Here is a 7,735-nt window from a genome sequence, read left to right as displayed (position 1 = left end):
AGACAGTATGATATTGGCACAAAAACAGACACATAGGCCAATGGAATAGAATAGAGAACCCAAAACCGGGCCCACAAATGTATGGCCAATTAATTTTTGACAAAGCAGGAAAGAGTATCCGATAGAAAAAAAAACAGCCTCTTTAGCAGGTGGTGCTGAGAGAACTGGACAGCAACATGTAGAAGAATGAAACTAGACCACTCTCTTACACCATACACAAAAATAAACTCAAAATGGCTGAAGGACCTGAATGTGAGACAGGAAACCATCAAAACCCTCGAGGAGAAAGTAGGGAAAAACCTCCTAGACCTCCACCGCAGCAATTTCCTACTTGACACATCCCCAGGGATATGAAAGCAAAACTGAACTCTTGGGACCTCATCAAGATCAAAAGCTTCTGCACTGCAAAGGAAACAATCAAGAAAAACAACAGGCAACTGACAGAATGGGAAAAGATAGTTGCAAATGACATATCAGATAAAGGGCTAGTATCCAAAATCTACAAGGAAGTCACCAGACTCCACACCCAAAAACAACCCAGTGAAGAAATGGGCAGAAGACATGGATATACACTTCTCCAAGGAGGACATCCAAATGGCCAACAGGCACATGAAACGATGCTCAACATCACTCGTCATCAGGGAAACACAAATCAAAACCACACTGAGATACCACTTCAACCAGTCAGAGTGGCTAAAATGAACAAATCAAGAGACTATAGATGCCGGTGAGGGTGTGGAGAGATGGGCACCCTCCTATGCTGTTGGTGGCAATATAAACTGGTGCAGCTGCTCTGGAAAACAGTGTGGAGGTTCCTCAAAAGACTATCAGTACAACTCCACTAAGACCCAGCAATAGCACTGCTAGGGATTTATCGAAGGGATACAGAAGTGCTGATGCATAGGGGCACGTGTACCCCAATGTTCATAGCAGCAATGTCAACAATAGCCAAAACATGGAAAGAGCCTAAATGTCCATCACCTTATGAATGAATCAAGATGTTGTGGTACACACACACACAGACACACACACACACACACACACACACACACACAGACACACAATGGAGTATTACATGACATGAGAAAGAATGAAATATGGCCATTTGTACCAAAGTGGATGAACCTCGAGGGTGTCATGCTAAGCGAAATAAGTCAGGTGGAGAAGGACAGATACCATATGTTTGCACTCATAGGTCTAACAGGAGAACTGGAGAAACCTAATGGAGGACCATGGGGAGGGGAAGGGGGAAAGAGAGTTGGGGAGAAAGAGGGAAGCAAAAGCTGAGAGACTGTTGAATACTGAAAATCGAGGGTTGAAGAGGGCATGGGAAAGGGAAGAGAGGTTGTGGTAATGGAGGAGGGCACTTGTGGGGAAGAGTACTGGTTGTTGTATGGAAACCAATTTGACAATAAACTATTTTTTAAAATTTTTATATTTTACATGAACTTACTATGAATTAAGCAATGGGCTAATTGTTGAAAACTCAGTGAGATATTAGATGACAGTGTTTCTTCATCCAAGGATTTTTAACAGGAAAAGAATTATCATTAACAATCATATTTATATAATGATTGTAAGTTATGATATATGCTATGGAGTTTTAAAAATATGCTTATGAGTAGTTTCTATGACTTAGAGAATTTAATTTTGAAAGACAAAATGATTGTATTCCTTCTAATAGTGGGGAAAAAAGAATTATAAACAAAGTAGAAGAAATTAAGTTCATATACAGAATCCTTAAGAAGATATCCTGTCATGTTTAAGAGCCAAGATTAAGGTAGCTATGCCTGAATAATTAAGGCAGAAAGGAAAAGAATTTGGGGGACTTACTAAAGATTAGGTAAATCATTTTGTCTTATGAATCATGTTAAGGGACATTTTAGGAACATATATGCTATTATAGAAGAAATGAATTGTGAGTGTGGAGGAAAGAGGGAAGCATAATAAACATTTGGTAACAGCTTGCAAGAATATGGATAACAAATGAGTAGACTTAGTTGTATATTTGGAAACAGCATCAATAGAATTTGCTGATGAATTGAATGTAAGAATTAATGGAGAAAGACGAATCTGGATTGTCAAGTTTTAGATTTGAGAGGTGAATCCTATTGACTGGGATAAAGGTGAATGGAAGATAAAAGAGTATTGTTAAACACTTCAGGTGATACAATTTAGAGATAGCAAGTAAATTCAAAACTCAGAGAAGAGGTATAGGGCAGGAGATTTGAGTCATCACTATTTTACTTGCTGTGAATTTATGTGAATTGATGTGATGAATTGATATGACGAGATCTGTCTCCAAGGAAGAAAAGAATAGAGAACAAAATATTTTTTAAGGAAGAACAGTTAGATATCATTTAGAGTAGGAGTCAGCAATAAAAAAAAAAAGGTTACATAAGTCAGGTATAAAATTCAAGAGAGAAAATAATAGTTGTGCTAAATATTGCCAGAAGTTAGAGGGAATTGAGGCAAAGAAGTGTCTGTTGGACCAGATAGTTTACTGGTAATTTTTTAAAAATCAGTTTGGTAAACTAGTGTTAGTAAAAAGCCAGAATAAAGTAAATAGAGGAGAAATTGGACATGGAAATTAAACATGACAAACTGAATATCCACATGTTGACTTCTAGAAAAACCACTCAGTAGGAGCAATGGATTTAAAAGTCATCAACGCCAAATAACAAAGTGATTAGGAGATTAAATAACAATAAAATAATGGTATAAATTAAAACATTAAAAAGCAATAATTGTGTTAGCACAGTAGGTACTGTTGAAATTTTTTCTGAATGTCCTAGATGAAACATCTTTAGGTATTTATTCAAACCTATTTCTTTTTCTCTTTATTATTTGTTAAGCTTCACTTCCATAACTTATATTCTCTTATTTCAGGATTAATACAGTTCATTTTAACTCACATGAAAATGTCTAACATTGACATTATGAACAAGAACAATTCATGAATTTCTTTGCCTTCTATGTATAGACCATCTAAACTGCAGGATTTGGGGTTATGAATGGAAACAACCTGTTGGGATCCAAGTAGGACATAGGGTTCTAGTGACGGGGACACTCTCCTCTTTTCTTCTATCTGGGGCAGCCACGAGTCAGCTGTTCCTGTTGGGGCCAAGCAGAGTCATGGTGCAGTATTTCTAGTCTTTCTGAAATTAAAAGACAGTAGAATCTATATATTTTCAGCTGAAAACCTGAGTTGAGAAAGAGTTGGGTTCTGCAAAAGACCCTATGAAGAGGATAAAAAGACAAGCCATAGATGGGAGAAAATATTTGCCAAGCACATATGTAACAAAAGTCTAGTATCTAGAGTATATAATAAATCCTAAAAACTCTATAGGAAAAACAAGTCCAAATAAAAAGTGAGCAACATACATGAACAGACATTTTAGTAGAGAAGGTATTCAAACAGCAAATGAACACATGAAAAGGTATTCAATATAATTCGCCATTAAGGAAATGCAAATTAACCATAAGAGATATCACTGCTCACCTATCAGAATAGCTAAAATCATAATTTAAAAAAATTGATAATACCAAATGCTGGTGAGGATGCTGAGAAACATATATTGTTGATGAAAATGTAAAATAGTATAACTCCTATGGAGACTGATTTGGCAGTTTCTTAAGAAAATAAATATGCAATTATATGACCTTGCAATCACACTCTTGGACATTTGTCTGAAAGAAATAAAACCCCACACACATGCAAAAATCTGTGTACAAGTATTCAAAAGAGTTTTATTCGTAATTGCCAAGATCTGGAAACAAACTCAGTATCTTTCAATGAGTCAGTGGTTAAACAAACTTAGTACATTCTTGCCATGGAGCACCATACCAAAAAAACCCCAAAAAACAGAAAACAAAACAAAAAAAAACAACTATTGATACACATAAAATCTTGGCTGGATCTCAAAGGAATGGTGCTGGGCGAGGTCTTCATAGGTAGAAGACAACTGGAACTGGCTCTCTCATCACCTTATAAAAAAGCCTTTTAGAAAACAAGTCCTGCACATGCGTACAGAGACCCTGAGACATTGATCTATGAGTTACATATAACACGTGTGCATAAAAGAGAAAATAATATTATTGGTATAAGTACGTGATAGCTCTTGGAATCGAAATATTTAAAAAGTAAAAAAGTAAGAAAAACAATAGGATCAGTGCTATTCTGAAGACAGCTTTACCGGCTCCTGAGACACTGTAAATCGTCATGAAGTTTTGTATGCTGTGGTTCAGTATTAAATTATAAACTTACAGTCAAATAAATTTAATTTAGCAAGATAAAAGACATTCCAGACTCATATAATCCTGATTATTTTATTACATTTCATTCTTATCTGTGCTCTTGATATTATTTGTATCAGTTGTGTTAGTATGTAGGAAATGGTCCTAATGAGTTCTGACACCTCTCTTTCCACATACCCATTCATTGATCTCAGGTTGATGGCTTGAAATTGGCTGTAGTGGAAATATTTATATAACAGAAATTGACAAACCATATAAATCATGACATGTATTATTTTATAAAATGTTGAGATTTTTTAATAGAGAGATAAAATGTTAAGAATGTACAATACCTTTAAAATTTGTCATGTTTTTACATTATGGATAACATGAAAACTTGAGAAACTATTTTTCCAGTATTTGAAAAAAATAACTGAGTTCAACCAAGAAGCTCCTCATGTCATTGATTAGTGAGTGAGGCTCCCAACATATATCTTTACTGTTTCACCTAAATGAGTATATCAAACAACATTCCTATCAAAACACTGTTTTATAAATTGCAACCATAGACTCAATACCCATATAAGCTGCAAAAATCAACCAAAACAGTCTGTGAGAATCAATTGCTGTTTTGAATTAAAAATTAAGATATTTTATATTTCATTATTTGTAAATTACATATTACACATTGTTTAAGTCAATAAAAGATACATCAAACACGCATGCACATCTACATGCATACATTCTGCCATAGAGTTGGTTGTTAAATATTTACCAACATGACCCTATTTGTAATGAACAGATTTCTAAAAATTTTTGCAAAACAGAGTTTGGGGAAGGTGGAGAAAATAGAGATGAAAAGGTACGAAAAAATATAAGAAATAAAGCTCAGTCTTGGAGATCTAATATCTTATCATAGGATATATAGAAAAAGAAAAAGGCAGAGAGGAGGGATTATTAAAAAAAACAAGATGATTTCTCAGAATTGAATGGATCTACATAGATGCCCAATAAAATGAATTTTAAAAGGCACACAGAAAAGCACATAACCAAGAGATGTCAGAACACCAGGATAAAGAGGAGTTCCTAAGAGCATCTGTAGAGCGGCCAGAATAACTAAAAGATCATGACATGAAGGAACAAAAATCAAAATCATATTAATTTAAGAGAAATGTAGGAAATAGGAATTAAAAATATATGCCTTTAAAATTATGAGGCAATTTAGGATTGTGCATTAGCTAAATGATCAATAGAACGTAAAGGTATTGTAGACACTGGCATTTCAAAACTTTATCCTATGTACCCTTTTTTCAGAAGTTCTTTGAGATGTGCTCTATGAAAACAAGGCATGTTTGAAGCATAGGAGGATAAGACATGCCGGAAACAGTGGATCCAACAGAAAGAATGTGAAAGAATTTTCCTGAATAATGGAAACATAACACCCCCCCCCCAAATTATCCCTACAACAGACCTATAAGGCCACTGATACTGTTTGGGGCAAGAGGGTTGATAAATTCACAACTTATACTACCAGGAAACAGACAAACCAGTCACATTGGTGCTTTCGATAGTTTTGAGAAAATTTTTATGACTGTTGAAAGTTGGGAGTAAAGCCACCTGGAACACTTAGATAACTAAGTGAAAATGAATTAAACTTTTATGAACACAAGAGAAATACAAAGGAATACAAAAACAGGAATGCAATCAAAATATACTGTGTGACTAAGGTTAAAACTACAATTTGTAATCATAATAATGATGTGCCCAGAGCATGATCCATCCCTATCTCCATTTAAGAGTACAACATAGAAAAAAAAAGTCATATATCTTTCCCTAACATTTTCCCAGTTTGATTTTAGAACTTCACTTTTAATTGTGTCTCTTCTATAATCACATTTCTTTTTATCACTCCATTCCTCCTTTCATTCAGGCAAGAGTATCTGTAAGCAGGCACAAATGAGGATGTGTACACCCATTCACCTACACAACGAACAGCTTTGCATGTATGTGTCCAAATTTCTCAGAGATGTATTATCCTTGCTGGCCGTTTTCTAGAAATTGTTTCGAGTTCCATACATTCATTTGTAATTACCTAACAAGGTTCTAAAAGTGTAAGCGAAGCTTTGCTAGAGACATACTTTTAAACTTAACGTGGTCAGGATATATTTTCTCTAAGTATTTTAAGGAGAATAATTTTAAACATCTAATGTACAGAGTTTATTTACCGGAATCATCCTACCTATTAATGAAGTGATGTGTGATTGAAAAATAAACATTGGCATCTTGGTTCACTGTGGCCTCATGTGAGGAGGGCAGGCACATACCTGCTTCTATTTCAGGGTAATTTATTCGAATAGTAGAGATGTTGTCAAATATCAGTTCTTTTAACTATTTAGGAAAAAGTATTTTTTAAGTGTCTGTTGTGTTTACTAAAACATATACGCAATGTTGAGATAATGTATTTTAAGAATCCTGAGTTTCAAATTGTTAACTTCACATGCATTTATTATGTCATCTATCCTAGATGTAAAGCTACATGAAATAATCAGGGGCACCTGGTGGCTCAGTCAGTTAAGCAACTGACTCTTGATTTTAGCTCAGGTCATGATCTCATGATTTGTGAGATGGAGCCCCGCATGGGCTCTGCACTGGCAAAGCACTGTGAAACCTTCTTGGGATTCTCTCTCTGCCTCTCCCCGCCACTCTCCCTCCTGCTGGGAGCCGCACCGGTTTTGCTGGATGACAAGGTCACAGTAAGGAAATGGTAGCACGGCTCCTGCCACAGGGGCGGAAGCTAGCATCTCCTGTTAACTCATTGCTCGTATAAAATTAAGCCTGTTGCTATTGATTAGACCTCACAATGGTCCAAATCAGCCCGATATTCCCCAGAAACCTCATGGGAGGAAGCATATTCCCACCGCTATGAAGAGGAGGTTAAACAAGGCACTGCAGATGTTTGTCGAAAGGCTCTTCTATGGAGCTTCACAAACTTAAGACATGGAAATAAAGGGGGTTAAAGAACACAAAGATAATGTTTACCCTGGCCCGGAGATGGAAAGCCTAACTTAGGAAATTGAAACAAACAAGAGCCAGGCACAAGTTACTGCGCATACATATGCTAATTTGGTGCCCACTGTGAGGATAGGTAAGAGTAGTTACAACTTAAACTCTTATGCAAAGGCCGGCTGGTCTAAGGGCGCCTATGGCACTAACACCTTCAACATCAAAGAACAAGGTTGACAAAAGGTTTACTTACTAACCATCACGAATGTATTCTTCCTCTTGTGAGCCAAATAGAATGTCTCCTAGCCCTCCCTGTCTAGGACTGAATTTTAGCATCATTGTTATAAAATGTGTTTGCTATCTGCTTCTCACTGAAAACATCTTGCTATCTTCTTAGTTGTAAGATTTACTACCAGTTCAAACAAATGTGTATGTCATCTGCTTTTCACTGAGAATATCCTGTTATCCTATGATGTGTAAGTTACCTCATTGTAAT

This window comes from Suricata suricatta, chromosome 1 (assembly GCF_006229205.1).
Source record: "Suricata suricatta isolate VVHF042 chromosome 1, meerkat_22Aug2017_6uvM2_HiC, whole genome shotgun sequence".
In the NCBI taxonomy this organism is placed as follows: Eukaryota; Metazoa; Chordata; class Mammalia; order Carnivora; family Herpestidae; genus Suricata; species Suricata suricatta.
This window is presented reverse-complemented; position numbering follows the sequence as displayed.